This window comes from Protopterus annectens, chromosome 5.part0 (genome assembly GCF_019279795.1).
Source record: "Protopterus annectens isolate FY-2018-M chromosome 5.part0, PAN1.0, whole genome shotgun sequence".
NCBI classification, from domain to species: Eukaryota; Metazoa; Chordata; order Ceratodontiformes; family Protopteridae; genus Protopterus; species Protopterus annectens.
The window spans coordinates 1884121918-1884141287 of NC_056735.1; the positions used below are offsets into that span (position 1 = coordinate 1884121918).

At 40.3% G+C, this 19370-nt stretch overlaps 1 protein-coding gene across 1 annotated transcript in view; it reads right to left on the reverse strand.

The window, feature by feature from the left end:
- The window catches only part of ENOX1 (ecto-NOX disulfide-thiol exchanger 1), a 2044058-nt gene that overhangs the window by 1192315 nt on the left and 832373 nt on the right, over positions 1 to 19370 (reverse strand). The gene's annotated exons all lie outside the window — the stretch shown is intronic.

Consider the following 19370-nt stretch of genomic DNA (forward strand, 5'->3'; position numbering starts at 1 on the left):
CATTTAAGGGGAATTTAGAGATTTTAGATTAGGGAAGAGGAATGGAGTTTTTATTTATTTTTATTTATTTATTTATTTATATTTGTTGACCGTGAGTGTCCGACTGGGCGTAGGTCCATTTTCAGCAGAGGCCCGGGGAGAAAAGCTCCACAGTTAAAATAAACAGACAGTAGTTACATTGGATTACATAGCAATTACCAATTTACATAGCAATTACTTACAACATATTTACAGATGAAGAACATAGTGCATCAGTAGACAACTAGAATCTTTATCTGTGAAGTACATAACAGACATTAACAAATGTTACAATAAGAAGTTCCTGCTGTATAATAAGTACTAGGCTTATGAGCATCTGAGCTTGCTATAATCAAGGTAGTTAGTGGAGTGGAAAGAAAGGTAGTGGTCAGATGGGGTGGGTGATTTTAGAGTGGGAGTTGCAAGGGCATAGCCAGCATGTTTTTAGGTGCGCTTTTAGTAAAGTTTTGAAGTGGGTGCATGATGGTATGGAGGTAATTGTGGGTGGGAGGGAGTTCCATTATTTGGCTATGGCGCAAGAAAATAGTGCTTCACCAGCAGAGTTATTGGCTTTGGTGATCTGCAAGTGATTTTTGTTGCTGGATCTTAGTGGTCTGGTGGTGCGATAGGGTTGGAGTAGATTCTGGAGGGATGGGACATTTAGTGGATGGTTTACTAGTTTGTGGGCGAGTGAGAGTTGATACCATTGAAGGAGGTGAGGGAGTTCAAGCCAGCCCAGTTCAGCAAGTGAGAGTGATCAGAGATTTTGGTTTAGTGAGGGGAAGTAAAATTTTAGAATTAGGGAGTGAGGACTCAGGTTTGGAAATAGGTGTGGAGTTTTAGGATTAGATTAGAGCTCTGCTAGAGCTATACAGCTTCATAAAATTGAGTGTTGGGATAGCTAAGTAGTTAAGTAATATTGGGCTAAGAGAAGTTACAGCAATTGCTTTTTTGAACCACTGGCAATGAGCCAATGTGTCGCTAGCAAATCAGCATGCGAGCACTTGTAGTAGACTCAGTATTTCCATTTGTGGCAAATATGCAGTGACAGAGATTAACATACAACTCAGTATATAGTTGTTCTGGAGTACTTATATTATTTTGTTTTCCTTGGGCTGCAACAAATTGTGAGATTATAATAAAAATAAATACTATTGAACCGAATCCTAAAAACACTCCTAACAAAACTGTGCATGATAAAAAATACAAACTGCACGGCAACAGAACTAGCACACAAGGCACAGCAGCCCAAAGGTAATGATTTTCTTGTTCTTATGTTTGATTTGTGAAAAAGAACAAGCCGTTTTGAAAGGAAGAGACTATGATTGTGCAATGGGTTAGCACTATAGATGCAGTGGTAGGGAGGTGCTGCTTCAGTCATCTGATGCACTGGAAACCAGAGGAGATATGGGTTCAATAGATGAATATGGTAAAGGAGAAGCACAGATGAAATTAAAAAATATATATATAGATTACTCTAATCAGCACATCTCCCAGATGATAGGTGATAAAGTTGCACTGCAGACACTGCAGTGAGGTTACTGTATGCGCTTATAACATAGAAGGTGACCTGATACATAGTAGTGTATGATGAGACCTGAAATTGTATCCTGTTGACTCTAAAGACCTGGCTCAGACAGTAGCCTGATGCTGGATCATATTAACAGAGAACTGGAAAAGAACAGCTATTTTGTTTAATTGCTTGACTCCATTTTGAATTATCAAATCCATTTGCACTGAATGAAGAAGATGAAGTATGCCAGTTGGTTCACTTTCCATTCAGCTTCATACTGAAGTGTTTTCAGGAATTTATTCAGATGCTGAATTCCCAAGTGAAGAAAGGGAATGCATATGGAAAAGCTTTGCCATGGCCACATGCAGTTCTCAATTTTTTTGCTCAAGATTCAGTAACATAGTCAAAAAAAACAAAAAAAAAACAAAGGGCTAAAAGCAGGGACAATTTTTATATATTACTTTAAATCACATAGAAAGTTAATAGTACCACAGGTTTTGTATCACTATCAACTTGCATTTTTCTGAATAATAAGTATGAAACACTACTGTCTGGAATTACTGACTTACTATAATCATTAGTGATTTATCAACAAATTAAACATCTTATAAAGGACACCAGAAAATATGAGACAAAATCAGGGACATTCAGCAAACTTCAAGACAATTGAGAGCCATATCACCACATACTCGGATTCCACAACATTTTGTTCAACCTTCTTTTTATCTTCTAGCCTCTAAATAATTTATTTTTTTAACCTGAAGATATAATGGGCTGGAATTGAAAAACTTTGCACTTAGTCACCTGAACAGTCATATCTAATTGCACAGAAATATGGCCAACAACATTTCAGGCAAGGAGAAGGTGTGGCTCAGCACACAACAAAAACATTGATGTATACTCATGATTTAGTATATGGATTGTGCAATGCTAAGTCACACGAATAACTTCATATTGGACTCTGGGAAAACAAGCACACTAAGCAGATACAGTAAAATCCAGAATCTGAGAGCACTGATGCTGTTTTTATGTTTTATATCTGCCTTCTTCACATACCAGTCACATGGGCCAGCATCCACCCATTTATCTGAAACAAACATAATTTCAGGCTGTTAACATTAACCACTCAGAATAGTTGCATTCTTCTGCTATGTCATGTACTGCTTAATATGGGATACAAAAGTACTTCATTTGTCATTTCTGAGAGCTCCAAATGAAGCCCTCTTTCTGAAACAGGATTTATGATTAATATACTGTGTCATCTTGGACACATACCAAAGTCACATGCCTTGTTTTAGTAAAAGCAGCCCATTGTCTTTATGCATATACCATCTGCAAGTTTTTTGATAGCAAGTAGAAATATGCCATCCTTGCTTTACTATGAATTGTTCAGGTTTCATATTGTTATGAAAAAAAATATAATTATATGAGGGAACTTTGTTCATAGACATTTATAAGAAAATTAAAGAAAAACATATATTTACCATGATTTATTTATATTTCTCTTTTTAATCCTCTATTTATGCAGTACAATGCATTGTGTTAAATTATGTAGTAAATCAAGTTTTCATAAATATCCTTTCAAGAAATAATAACAAAATTCACGGTGCATTGTGGTATCTTCAATAGCTCCTTAATCACTTGCAATGAGAATAGATGGCTATTGCTTTCTACTGTTCATCTCACAGGATATTGCTATTTGAACATTTCTCCCTTTCAGCATCCTTTTGTATCCTGTGGCGAATGGTCATCATAACACATAAAGGATTTGTGGAAAACAAAGAAAACAACATGCTTTTAAACTAACTTCAGTTTGTTACTCACAAATGTAGAGAGGTAATCAAGGGCTGCAACTTCAAATATATGAACAAAAAGAATTTCTGCAATCATGCTCTGCTATTTCTTCCTTGTTTAATAGTAGCCAACTTTTGGAAGCTGTGAAAATCATGCTTCTTAACACATGAAGAGAGCCTCTCTATAAACTATTAAGCCAGCTCAGAGGTGTACATCAGACATGCTGCAGCACCAGATGGATGCCAGGGGCACTAGCTCAGATGGACTAAATAAAGGGAAGCAGATACAGGTATAGCAGGCATGTGGTATCATGTACATATGAGATATATTGGCATTACTGCATATCATATGCAGAGGGGGAGAGATAAATGCTAGGCCACCTGGGAAGAAACTTTTCATATCAGGATGGCACCACTCTATGACACACTTCTCTTTTATGCCTTGTTGTGCAGACTGACAAAGGACAATTAGGACACAACAGATGGCAGAGTATACAGACGAGAGAAAAACAACAGACCATCTCTACATCTGAACTTGTATGCATGCTGCACTTTATGCTATCCTGAGTTTTGAATATTTGTTTTTCACACTGTTTTTGTTCGTTTTACATGCCTTTAAAACTGATATAATATAATACCACTACTACCATGTCAATAAAGAAGCAAGTGTGGTGAATACTGATTAAGAAATAGCTCAAATAAACTGCAGGGAAAGCCGTCTTACTCATAATATTTGGAAAATACTTCTTGTCACAAAAGACATTTCTTTCATTGCACATTTTGTTTGCTAGCCTTGCTAAGCTTGGTATAACTGGACTGTAAAAAGAACTTCATTATATGTCTCACATTTATTCTCATACCTTCTACCAATGCATCCATCACAGCTTATTGTTTTCCACTGTCAAGGCCTTCCTATCCTGACTGCTTATTCTCTCTGCCATGATCTTAGATCTGAATGCCAATGATCTATTAAGCAGGATCCAAGTAAGACAGCAAAGTTATCAGTGCCACAAAAGCAGTGTATTTTTTAAGTCGTGAGAGATGTAAATGGGAAAGAAAATTTGCACATGCTGTGTACATGCACTTGCCAAATTTAAAACACATGATTGACACAGTTCTGCTGTGCAAACACCATCTTCACTTCTACTTTACCCAGTTTGCTATTTGGAAAATGCACTTTAAAAATAGTAGTTTAGCACCAACTACAGTTCCGGGTGAGTTAGTGCTAAATATTAAACAATAAAATGGCATTTTAAACTACACTTCATTTTTGATGCATTACATGCAAAGTAAGGGCATTATTTCAAGAATGAGAAACAATAACTTTAGCTTGACCCCATGCATATGATTTATTATCAAATTTGTGTTTGCCTCCCAAGAATTATTTCATTCATTTAATTTCAACAGTTAGTTTTCATACAGTTTTAATGTGGTAAAATGATACAGATATTCAGGTATGACTGACTCACCTATGGTGTCTTAAGACCAGAAAGTTTATTAGGTTCCAAACCCCAGCAAAGCACTTTTCAGCCTAGATTAAAGGTGTTGGCAGTTTAGAGGTGTCTGATATGTGAGAAAAGAGGCTCCATATAAACATAAAAATGTTGAAATGTTTCATGTACTTTCCATGTATCGCCTTCTGATGTCAAAATACAAGTACAGCAAAATGGATAAAAAAACATCAGATTTTCAGAAGACTGAAAATATGTTGAAACTGTACATAGTATATGCTGGAATCACAGAAGTCCGAGCATTCAGCTTACTCTAAAAAAGTACAGAGATTGCCACATCTTGGAGAAAGAGATCAAAAATGCTAAATATGTAGTTTGATCTAAGTTTAAGGCAGCATAACCTCAGAGTTAGAATATGAGCACTAAGCACTAAAAAGATGTTGCCTTCTACACAAAGGTGGAGGGGGCTTGCCTCCACCTTGCATAAACAATGTATTAATGAGCTACCACTTTCTTCATTCTTATGCACAGAATGTACACATTAGGTATTGGGTACAAAACTATGAAGAGTTTAAACAAAAAGTACAAAACCAGATATACTATAACAATACCAACAAAAAAAGTTAAAGTCAACGCTTGAGACACTACAGATATGCAGACAATATGAAAAAGCAACGTCTTTCAGCTTCTCCTGTTAGGGGTTGCCACAGTGGATCACTGGTCCGCAGATTGATTGGTAGTGAGGTTTTTATTGTGTCGAACTGCCAGCCCAGCCACAACCTTCACAGAAGGCACGCACGCGTGCACACACACACACACACACACACACACACACACACACACACACACACACACACACACACACACACACACCTACTGCATGTCTTTACAACTACAACTATATGGAGACAATATGTACTAACACTAAAAAGCAAAAGTAGGTTAGCAATTTTGTCTCTCGGAATGTTTTTTTTTTCACATAAATGAAAAACAATGGAATACTCATTACATAAGCTATAAGCCAGAAACATGTGATACAAAATACTATAGAATTCTGACCAGCCATCTAGCAGTTATTTCCGTTTTTGTTGTGATGACATTCGACCATGTTAATGAATAAGGATAAAATTTAGAACTATAGATCCTTGTAGTGAAGTGTGCTAGTTTTCCAACCTTAGGAACTAATACATCTCCCACACATAATAAGAGACATTAAACTACATGGAAAACTGGTACTTTGTGAGCAACAAAGTTGCTGGCTAAGAATCCTGCAAAGAGAAAACAGTCCCTCTGCAGCTCTAGAGCTACAGATCTTCAGGGACAGAAGTTTCAGCCAGCAACTTTGCTTCTCATGAAGTCCAAGTTTTCCCTATGGCTTTATCAAACTATCTCTCCATATATCAATCCATATATTTTTTAGTATTTTTGGCCCTTATGAAGCAAACCATCAGATGCCACTGATGTCTATCCTTGATCTTGGATGCCAGAAGAAACTCTTGACCCCCCACGGATTTGTTCCAATATTTTTCCCATTATCTAAGAGCCAGATGAGATACCCCAGTTCAATGACATATTCTTGGCCACACAGTTTTTGTTTTAGTGGACCCCCCATTCCCATGTCCAATTTCTGGTAATGTGACACTGCCCATTCTCATGTCCAACCTATAGTGATGTAAGACTGTTAAGGTCAAGAACATCTGATACAGTATTGATTTGTAAGCTTAGTATGGACACTCCCATTATCACCCGTAAGATCTATCATCCATCCTCTGCTTAAGGTACCACACTCTTCCCCCTGAGATGAGTGAGGCAGTAAAATCCTGCTATATTTCCTTTTCCCTCCAGAGCTAACTTTTTACTTACAGGGCTCGCTGTTCAAGAATAAGGCACCAGCCCACTGTGCCATGAAGCCAACTATACATGTTACTGAAAAAGCTATTTTAAGTTTATACATTTTTCATCTTGCTGTTACTGAATATCATCTGCAAAAGCACAGGCTCCTGAAGTGATGGGCTCAGACTCATAAAAGCATGGAAGGTCAGTATTTTTTGATGAAACAAGGATTACCATTATATTATCTGTGAAATATAATTACATGCTTGTAACCTATCCACAAATCCATAAAGTGTCCAGGAGAAGTTTAAGGATCAGAGGTATACAACAGTATTGTAAACAATCTGTGCCCATGGGAGATGAAAGTTTACTTCCTTCCAAGACCTCATGATCTCATTGTTCCATTGTAATCGTGTGGTCCCATACCTCTAGTTGAAATGACAACCAACAACCTTCGCTATTTTCAGAGTTACCTGGAAGTCAGTAATTGGTAAAGACATGAGAGCATACTGATTATAATTAAGTATTGAACTATAATGGGCAGTCCTTTTCCCCTCATCTAGCAGGCGACTCACTTCACCAATATTCTATAACAACTGTAATTTTGTGTGAGTTTTACAATGAGTTCTGTACGTTTCTGAGCACTTTTCTTTCTTTATGAGACCTAATTTTAGTATATCTTTATTTTCTAACAGCATCCAATGTTTGTTTTCTTGAATTCCTCTATATTTTTCACAATCTCACTTTATTTATGACTACTGGGCAATTGAAATTGCTTGATCATGCAGCTTCACCCTTTCCAGTTAAGTATGCAAGCGTCATAAACCATTACTATTTATTAACTCTACTGGAAGACCTACTGCAGTGCAAAGGATAAGTATCACAGCCAGCAAAAGATAAAAGGTTTTGTACTGTTATTTTCATATTGTCTACAGGAATTTATTACACATACAGTTATTAGCTATCAATTGCTTCCAGATAGTGCTCTGAATGCATTGACTTTTATTATATTATAGAGGACAGTTACTTTTTGTTAGCTAATAAGTCATATTCAGATGCTGGTAATATTTGTATTTATCTACTAATGGAGAGGATTACCCCTTAGATTTCACACACAGGAGGTACATATCATGAGATAAAGTAAATATAGTATTATTTATACCTCACCACAACACTACATGTGTAAATAATGGATGGTATTCATAATTGCAGCAGGCTTGTGTACTGTTTGTAAACAAGTGCAGGCAAAATACTATTCAGAGAAATAAGTTGCTGTTATGTGCAAAGGTAAAAAATTCAGAAAGAACTTCACAAGCAAATGAGTGCAAATTGAGCTGTAAATAAGAAACATGCAAACATGTGACTTGGTGTTAATTAGGTATTATTCACACCTTTTGTGATTCAGAGTCTAAGTTTGGTAAGCAAGTGCATGGTGAACACTTGCCTTATAAAAAGTTAATCTGTTCCTTTTCCAGACACTTTGCAACTGACAGAGATGCTCAGTTTAACTGCTAGCATTGCTGTATACTATTATGAACTGCTTGCCTCTGTTCTACTGCAACTCAGTGCAATGCACTACACTCAGTAACCTCAGAAGAAGAGATACAGGCAAGAGATTACTATGTTCAAGTTTGAGAAGCAAGTGCTGCTTGACAGATTTAAAGTGGGCAAATTAAAAGAGCTCTGGTGAACTTGGACAGCCCACAAGCTGGTGCTGAGGGAATGTACAGATTTTATCTTACTGTAAATACCAAGGAATGTCCCACACTATACTTGTCACAGCAGCCTGTCAAAGACAGACTGGGAGCATGATGGGGGCATGATGGGTATCTTACAGGATTCTGCATTAAGTATACTGAAGCAGTTCCTTAATATTCTCTTGGCCCATGTCGATAACTATATCTATTTCTCAGTGTCACCACGGAATGACCTTCAACAGAATGCCACATTTTCCTGAGGTGCACATTCTGATAGACTGCATTCATGTTATTGCATGGTAGGATACCACAAGGACACCTAGTTGTCAAGTGCATCCTAAATAATCTGTTTTTTATAACTATTCCTCTAAATATTGAGGTTTCATTTAGTAACCACCCCATCTTCATATGTTTTCTCCCTATTATGTTTTACAAGTAATGTATGCTACCCACTTGAAGCTTGGCTAATGACATCAGTCCTTAACAAACAAGAAGTTCCAGAGGACTGCTTTAGCACTACCGTGTGCCAGACACAAGCAGCATGTAGTGCTGCCTAGTAAAGTCAGCAGGCACTTTGGCATGACCCTGCTATCACAAGCACAATGCTCACTACTTCTTGCATTCTCCATGATTTGAGAATATATCAGCCTGACAAGCAAAAACCACCAGTGAGGCCCAAATGTCCAAATCAGAATAAAAAATAAATGTTATAAAAAACTGTCAGGACAACCATGGCAATAGCTTCTACTTTAATAATTATCTGGAGCATGTTGAGCTTAAGTGGATCTTAAGGATGCAAGCCCATGTATTTCCAGGGCTTAATAATAATGTATGTATTAAAACTGTATTGTCTAGACATAACCTAAAGAAATAGGAGGGTGTTTGATGGATGTTACTCTGTTAATTAATATCAATTTGTATTTAATATGTACCTGATGGGTTAAATATGGATATATGGTGGTCACAGCAGTATTGTTATTCCAAAGATCTGATGAAGCGTAGTTTTCTACATGAAAGAGCTTATCTGTTTTAACTGTATTTTTATTACTTTTATGTTTTATTAAAGTAGAAGCTATTGCCGTGGTTGTCCTAATAGTTTTTTTATGACAATATATCAACCTGGTAAAGAAATGCTATATGCAGGGACCAATAGTGCTAGTGCAGCTCCCTCTATCATTGTTCCATCAGTGACAATAACATCTGTGGCTGACTGATGGCAGCAGCATGGCACCCCTCTGAAAGCCTTACTGTATGCACAGTACATGGCAGTGCAGATAAAGCATCAACATCTATTTCACAACTATGGGTCATGACATTCACTATGTGACTGTGTAAAGTTGCAAAGATATTTGTAGATGTGACTTCTGAGTGACTGATAGTTTGTTTCTGAATTGCACATACTTTGATTGGCTCATACTGCTCCGTTCACCCTACAGGCTCACTCCACTCCTCTACCCTGCCACCAATTCACACCCACCCCTGCATACTCTGAATTTATAGGTAACTTCCTTCCTTTACTGAGAAGCTCCCTTCATCCTCTCATTATCCAATAATTACAGCCATCAGCATCATCTACACATGTCCTTCCACTTCCCACCACTCCAGCCCACATACCAGTTCAATATCCACACCCATATCTCCTACTCACCCAAATTATACCCTCAACAAATATAAATACCTCCTCTAACTCTACAGCCTCAATCCCACTATGTCTCATTATCCCCAGTCTTATCTCCACTATACCCTCCTAGGATTAACCTCCCTTTTCACCTGTCTCCCCATAGCCACCATCAGCACTTCTTATCTCCTTACAATCACTCACCGTATCCACCTCAAATCCCCCACCCTAACCCACAATATTACTACCACCCCCACTCACACAAGCATATTCCCCACTGTATACACCCGACCTCCGCCCATATACCATACCATACCTAATCATCCAATAACTAAACACTATCACCTGTATAACAACTCAGCTACTACTAGGAGGAGACATTCACTTCATCCCCAAGCTAGCAACCCCTGCCAAAAAGCCATGCACCCATCACTATCCAGCTAAGCAAAAACCCACCGACTTACTGATACTAAATATGAATACCTGCAGTATCCTGAATAAAACAGAAGACCTTCATGCTGCCATCTCTTTATATAACCCTGATATTACTCTCATCACAGAAACATGGCTTAAACCACAAATTAAAGATAATTCCATCACCCCATCTGGGTATAACATTCTACGGGCAGACTGGCTACATAAAAGAGGCGGAGGCTTAGCTCTACTTCACAGAACCAACCTACAACTTCAACTCCTCCAAAAGGATTCCCCCAACTTCAGCAATGCAGAGACTCTATTTGCAAAACTCTCCCTTAACCAACATAAGCATCTAAAACTACTGGGTATCTATATACCCCTGGGTGACAACCTAACCACCCTAGAATCCATACTTCACTGGGCCTCATACTCCCTCCCTCAAGAAACTATTGTGCTAGGTGATATAAACATTGACTGGAACTCCATCCATTCTCCCAACCCCACCCACCACATTAACCTATATAACTTCACCCAACTTATAGATACTCCCACACACATTAAGGCCACAAAAAGAGAATCTATACTTGATTGGATCCTCACAAATCAACTAAATACTGCCCATCACTGTGGCACCCTAACAAACTCTCTGAGCGACCACAGCCCCAGTTTTATCCTCAGGTGCAAACTTAAAATAATTAATTCTCGCTCCCTTCTACAAACCTGTTCTAACAAAAATTTTCCTAGAGACCACTTCATAAGAGCCTTGCAGCATTGCAACTGGCCTCCCATCAAAACCCTTTCATTAGACAAAGCAGTTGATTACTTCAACTCCACATTCCTAAATATCCTCAACCAACTAGCCCCCTTAAAAACTATCAGGATACGTAGCAACCCCACCCCTTGGCTCCAGAAAACCACAAAAGCCATACTTAGAGCCAGGGATAAAGCCTGGAAAACCTGGCGCCACACAAGATCACCCGCAGCTAGCAAACCTTTTACGAGCTCCAAAACAAAGCAAAAAAGCAGGTTAAGCTCGATAAACAAAATTACTATATCACTCAATAAAACAAGTACAGTACCAAACTGCAAAAATTCTGGGCAACAATAAATATCCTCCAGTCCGACCCCAATATAACTGGTACAGACCTGGACATAGCCTCCAGCTTTAATAACTATTTCACCTCGTCAGTACTCAAACTCTTAAACCACATCACTTCCTCCAACACCCCACAACCACCTCAGGCCCAAATCAATACCATACCTTTCAGTCTTAAGTCTGTTCCTACCTCTACTATCCAAAAACTCCTAGCCAAACTAAAACCAACCACTCTTGCAGCTGATAACCTTCCTGCCTAATACTTGCAAATTGCATCCATAGCTATAGCCTATCCCATTTCACTTCTAATGAATAGATTCATTATCGAACACACCGTTCCATCCCTGTGGAAAACCTCATATATCATACCACTCCACAAAGGTAGCCCCTCCCTAGACTTTTCCAACTATCAACCAATTGCAATTCTGTCACTCCTCTCTAAGATCCTAGAAAGATGTATTCATCACCAGTTTGTCTCCTATCTCCTCACCAACAATCTTCTCTCCTCAACCCAACACAGATTTTGCCCATCCCACAGCACCACCACTGCCCTACTCAAATTCACCAGTACTATAAACTCCCACAGGAATCTAGGTAAATTTGTCACAGCTACCATCCCAGATATATCCAAGGCATTCGACACAGTCTGACAAAATAAATGACTGTCTTGTCTCTCTGACCTAGACCTTAACAACCCCACCCTGCTCTGGTTTAAAAGCTATTTAGATAACTGCCAACAATCCTTCAAATGGCATAACTCTCTATCCACCCCCCACTCCCAACCTCCTTAGCCGTGCTGCAAGGATCAATCCTAGGACCCCTTCTTTTTAATATCTTCACAAACCAACTCCACTCAGCTACTTCTAAAGCTGATATAGTCCAATACGCTGATGACACAACTCTCATATGCTCTGCACCCAACATTCAACTTCTCCAACAAAAATCCCACGAAGCCTTTTCTGAAATAGAGAACTGGCTTAACAACTCACAACTCGTACTAAATCCCAGGAAAACACAACTAATGCTATTCCACTCTACTAAAACGAGCAACTTTACCTTCTCTGTACTCTCTGCCAGCAAAACCCAAATCACCCGTCACTGAGGCTAAACTCCTAGGAGTTACCACTGACCAGCAACTCAAATTCACAAAGCACATATCAACAACCATCACTGAAGTCCACAAAAAGCTAGGTTCCCTCTATCGCTGTAAAAGTTATCTAACCACCGAATCTCAAATTGCAATAGCCAGGACCCACCTCTTATCTACTCTACTTTATGCATCTCCAATTCTAACTAATCTTTACAAAACTGATCTTAATAAACTTTCTATCTGTTACATAAAAATCGCTAGATTCGCTACCAATGCCAAATCACAATCACATCACTGCCTTTCCCTACACAAATCTATTAAGATACCATCAACACTAGCTCATCTAATTCTGTACTATCCTGAGAAAACACCTGACCTGACTGGCATGCTGAACTTTTACAATTCAAATAGACGACTTCGGTCCACCAACAAAGCCTTAATTGAAACCATCACATCCAAAAACAACTTCAGGAATCACTATTTGCCCATGAAATAGCAAACATATGGAACAACCCTGACCTCAGACTACAAAACTCCACACCCTCCTTCAAAAGCTTACTTAGGTTCATAGGTTCATAGGTAGGTACTAGGCTACCTGCCCGAAGGCATTTATAAGCCTAGCCAGAATGTGTTGTTTTTCGCCACCCCCTTAGATTAGTTCCCTGTGCCTCTGTCCAGAAGAGCCACTGAAGTGATCCCCGGGTTAAACTTTCTGTTTCCCATCCACACGTCAAGGTTTCTTTTGAAGAGTGTTAGCGAGGAGCTCTGCCTAATGTAGACTGGAATCTTGTTCCAAAGCATGGGAAGTCTCTGGGACAGGAATCTATCCCTCCAGCATGTCCTATTTATTGTTGTGGTGAGGTTTAGATCCCTAGAGCATGTGGCAAGAGGGGATAAGGTTTTCTTTAGGTGGAGCATGTCCATCAGTTCTGGGCTGGACATGGCCTTGTATGTCAGGCAGAGATCACCTCTGAGTAGGTGGTATGCAACCGAGTACAGCTGGAGTTTCTTCAGTCAAGCTGTATAGGGCATCTGTTTGAGGCTAGTGATCCTCTTGGTGAGGTACTTCTGTGGTCTTTCCAGCTGTTGCAAGTGTCTTGTAAGGTACATCCCAAATGGGGCATTGTACCCTATGATGAGTCTGATGAGTGATGAGTAGAGGGGCACAATGACCTCTTTTGATCTGGATACGAACCCTTTTGTGATTAGGTGGGCCATGTAGAAGGATTTTCTAACCACTTTGGCAATGTGATTATCAAAGGTGAGATTACTATCTACTTGGGTTCCCAGATCCCTTATTACGTCTTCCGTATTTAGGGGACTTCCACCTATGTGGTAGTTTGTGGGTACTTTGTTTTTTCCAAAGGAGATGCACTTTTTGGCATTTAGCTTGAGGGCATGATTTTGACACCAGGTATCTGTCTCAGTGAGACCCTTTTGGAGGATGTCTGTGTCAGCCGGAGAGTCAATTATAGCCCCTAGTTTGCAGTCGTCTGCAAACTTTGTCAGCCATAGTCCTCCTGTGTTTGCCTTTACCTCTGAGAAGTATATGCCGAACAGGAGGGGTCCTAGGACTGAGCCCTGGGGAACACCACTTGTAACCGGTTTAGAGTTGGACCTAGCTCGGGAAACTCTCACTATGTGGGTTCTGTCCGTGAGCCAGTTGGCAACCCATCTTGTGACATAGGGGTTTATGTTCAGTCTGGTGAGATTGTCTATAATACCAGAATGGGGAATGGTGTCAAAGGCCTTAGCGAGGTCTAGGTAGGCTGTGTGTACCACCTTTCCCTCGTCTATAGCCTTGGTAACTGTCTCAAGTCCACCAGGTTTAGGAGGCATGATCTGCCCTTAACAAAGCCGAACTGGGTAGGGTCCAGTGTTTGAGGTTCCCAATGTCTCTGTTAATGAGTTCCATGATGATGTTTCAAACATGATACTTAAAACATACCTCTTCACCAACCATCTATGCAACTGTAATTGCTCCCCTGAACCCTTGTTCATTCACTATTTCTACACTCTATCTGTCCTGGACAACACAAACAACACCATCTAACTATACCTATCTGTGTGTGAGCAACAGCCTATATTTGAGTGTATGTACATGTGTGTGTATAGGTATGTGTGTCTGTGCAATTTTATTGGCCATTTTGGGCTGATTTCTATCCCTTTCAACTTTCTGGCATAAATATGTGCATTTGCATGCATTTGTGCACCTCAGGGCTAAGGTTGAACTATGCCAGGTGCCAGAAAGTCTGCTCTTTTTGACCTTAGAACTAGCTAGTTTATTAGCAGTAGCACTAAAATCTGTATACCTGTGACTAGCACTTGCTCTAAAACTCGCTAAAAAGCACTAGGAAGCCTTAATTTGTTACAAGCACTAACCTCTCCTTGGTAATAAGGAGAAAATAGTTGTAGGCACTAGACAGCCTACAATTGCAAATACCTTGCCAAAAAGTAAGGGAAACAGGTTTTGTACTACACAAAGAAAGCACCTAACCAGGCATGTCAAAGGGTTAGCTTCCGGTGATTTCTCCTGTCCACCTGGTCAATCTGGGCATACTGGGGCAATGCAGCAATTGCCTCATGTACACAGACGACCCTCTCCTCCTACCACCAAACACTACAACCTGCGAGAGATGCACTTACATAGCCAAAGTGGAAGCAAAGCTTTCTCCAGCCAAGATTGTGCTAGACAGTCAAGAGAAGAAGGTTAACACCCACACAACACCTCAAACAACACATAGTCCTTCAAAACCCACACCATCAAAACCCACACATAGCAACACAAAACCCACATATTTGGAGGCTCTTAACATTATCCTGCCCAAGCAACAAGGACCTCTGAAGCTGAAACGCAAGCAAACACCACCCCCAAATACAACCAAAGTGTCACATACCTCACAACACCAGTGTGCCATCCAACAGCAGCCCCTAAGGCAAGACAATGTACCCAACACTTTAGTCAGAGGCTGAACAAGGAGAAAATTACAGTTAGTTGCCTGTCGGGTGCTAGGATCCACCACATAACACATGCACTCAAGTCACTCCACAACAAGTACAGATATGACTCTGTCATTGTCCATGTTGGAGTGAATGACTTGTAATGTACCTCCCTGGACTACATGAAAAGAGACATGGAAGAGCTCTCAGATCATGTAGCCCAGGCAGGTATGACCCTAGCCCTGAGTAGCATCCTGCCATCGCCCAGAATGATTTCGCAGTATAAGTGCAAAATGACTGACTTCAATAATTGGCTAATCTTCTGGTGTCATTCAAAGGGGATCCAGTATCTGGGATGACATGATCGACAAACCATGATGCTTTGCAAGAGACGGTTTGCACCTGTTGCCCCTGGAATTCAGGTTACTGGCTAAGGCTCTTGCCACCCCTATAGTGCCTCTTTTAGGCAATGTTCAAAGGACAAAACTACCACCATAATGGGTACAAGCAAGCAAAATCTAAGGGTAATGCTACTCAGTGCTAGAAATCTAAACCTCAAGATGCACTCTCTCGAGACTTTCCTAAAAATGGAGAACATCGATATCTGTGCAGTAACTGAGACCTGGTTCAAAGCTCCAGAGAGCACCCCTGCAATACCAGGCTACAACTCATACCACACTTTTCAGCCACCAAACCAGGATCGAAACACTAAAGGTGGAGGAATACCCATATTCACCAAGGATATTCACACCTCCAGGCTGTTTTCCCAACACAATGCATCTGAAATTCTCTAGGTGCAACTTACACTAGGTAAGACTGCAATACAGATTGTAGCTTGCTACAGATTCCCCACCATGCCCCAAGATTCTCACTACACCTTTCTAAACATACTGGAAAATATTAAGATACAACCAAACACCCTAATACTGGGTGATTTCAACTACCCTGCCATTAACTGGGAAAACTACTCCTGTACCAACACCTTTGCTCAACAGTTTTAGAATTCATAAATTCCAACTCCCTAGAGCAACTAATTCATAGTCCCACCAGGGATACCAATATTCTAGACCTGGTCATTACCAACATGGGAGATTGATGCTCCACACCAGTGGTCACCCCTTTGTTGGTCAGATCAGACCATAAGCTAATCAGCCTTGACATCAACACCCCACCCCCACCCCCCTTTAAGGAAACCTCCGTAAAAAACTTCTCCAAAGCCAACGTCATGCTTCTCAAGTCAGAAGTAACAAACTTCATGACACCCATGCAGATGGAACTGGAAGTTCAATTCCTGAATCCTATACATTCACTCATGCATGGACCGAGCCATCCCAAATAGAACCAAGACAATGTCCTCTAAAAAAAGGAAGCCAATCTGGTGGTCCCCTGCTATAAACAAGCTGTACAACAGAAGGAAGAAACTATTGCAGAGAAGAGGAAGAACCCAGGATTCAAAAAAACTCCCTCACCATCCTCAGTAGAAAGCTGAAATCCCGCATAAAATCTTCCAAAGCTAGTTACGAAAATAAAATTGCCAAAGATTCCAAAGACAACCACAAGGCATTCTATACCTGTGTCAAGAATCTAAATGGGAATACTCAGATCTATTCTGAGCTACAGCAGAATGGCACTAGATATACTAATCCCAAGGATAATGACAATATCCTGGCAGATAGATTCAGTGCCAACTTCACCCCCCTCTTACCCCCTAAAGGGCCCATCTCAATACCAAAAGAATGCCAAATTCCGGTAATCATGGCCACTCAGGTAAAAACTGCACTCTCCAAAGCCAAGAATACAACATCCATTGGACCAGACGATATCCCGAGCTGTGTACTGCATGAACTACAAAATGAACTGGCACCTCACCTATATGTCATGTTTAATCATAGCCTCACCTCAGGCTTCGTGCCCACAGAGTGGTGCACAGCTACAGTCATCCCACTCCACAAGGGGGAATCCACTTTGGATCCTGGGAACTACCGTCCCATCAGTCTGACGAGCCTGATCTGCAAGGCCATTGAACATATTATCATAGAACTTATAAACAAAGACATTGGCAACCTTCAAACACTGGACCCCACCGGGTTTGGGTTCGTGAAGGGCTGATCGTGCCTCCTGAACCTGATTGACTTCTTCGAATCAGTCTACAGAGCCGTGGACAAGGGTTAGGTGGTTCACACAGCCTACTTGATCCTCGCCAAGGCTTTCAACACTATCCCCCACTCTGGAATCATACATAAACTTACTAAGCTGGGAATTAATCCCTACATCACTCGATGGGTTGCAAACTGGCTTACTGACAGAACGCACACTGTAAAAGTTTACAACTCTAAATCCAGCTCCAGACAAGTGACAGGTGGTGTGTCACAGGGTTCTGTCTTGGGACCACTCTTGTTTGGCATCTACCGACACTACAGGCCAACACTAAGGGACTCTGGCTTACAAAGTTCACAGATGACTGCAAGCTGGGAGCCATTGCTGAATCCCAAAATGATTTGGATATATTACAAAAAGGCCTTACTGAAACAGATGCTTGGTGTCAAAGCCATGGGCTCAAGCTAAATGCCAAAAAATGTATAATTGCCCCCTTTGGGAAAAAAACACGCACCTGTGAACTACCACATAGGTGGCAGTACACTAAACACCAAAAGTGTGATAAGAGGTCTAGGGACACAGGTGGACAGTGGTCTCACCTTTGATAACCACATAGCCACAACAGTTAGAAAATCCTTCTACGTGGCACATCTCATCACTAAGGGATTTTCATACAGAAAAAAGGAGGTCATTGTCCCTCTGTACTCATCCCTCATTAGACCCATTATAGAATACAATGCCCCGTTTGGTATGTACCTCACAAGACATCTGCAACAACTAGAAAGGCCACAGAAATACCTCACAAAAAGAATCACAGGCCTAAAGCAGATGCCTTATGCCTACTATCCAAAAGAAACACCAGCTATACTCTGTCACATATCGCCTACTCAGAGGCGATCTCTGCCTAACATACAAGGCCATGTGAAACCCAGAGTTGTTGGACATGCTACACTTAAAGAAATCCCAATCCCTCCGAGCCACATGCTCCAGGGATCTTAACGTTGTCATCACAATGAATAGAACATGCTGGAGGGATAGGTTCCTGACTCAGAGACTTCCCATACTCTGGAATAGGCTGCCCATACATGTCAGGCAGAGCACCTCAATGGCCCTCTTCAAGAGGAACCTTGACAATTGGATGGGAGATAGGAAATTCACCCCAGGGGTCCAGGAAAGTAAATATTTGTGGGAAGCAATAGCCAGGGAATCATTATGGCTAGGCTTGCATAGGCCCTAGGGCCGATAGCCTAGTACCTACCTATGAAACTATGAACCTAGATATGTGTGTGTGTGTGTGTGTGTGTGTGTGTGTGTGTGTGTGTGTGTGTGTGTGTGTGTGTGTGTGTGTGTGTGTGTGTGTGTTTGTGTGTGTATATGTATATATATATATATATATATATATATATATATACATATATATATATATATATATATATATATATATATATATATATATATATATGTGTGTGTGTGTGTGTGTGTGTGCGTGTATGCTCTTACATGTATATTTGCTTGAATGTATATATGGAAACTTAAACATTTATATAGTCTTATTCATTTGTTAAATATCTTGCAATGCTCTACCAGGTTCTTATCTACTCTCACTGTATATTTTGCACACTTGTATTTTTAACCAAAAGGGGGGAATAGCCTCTTATTGTATACTAAAGGCTGTAAGGTCTACAATCTGTACGCTACTACTCTGTAATGTCTCTTTTGTAAATGTTTCTTCTATCTTTAAATTTATGGAGTTTTTCTCTCCAGGACTCAGCTGAAAATGGACACTTGTTGTCCAGTCAGACTATCC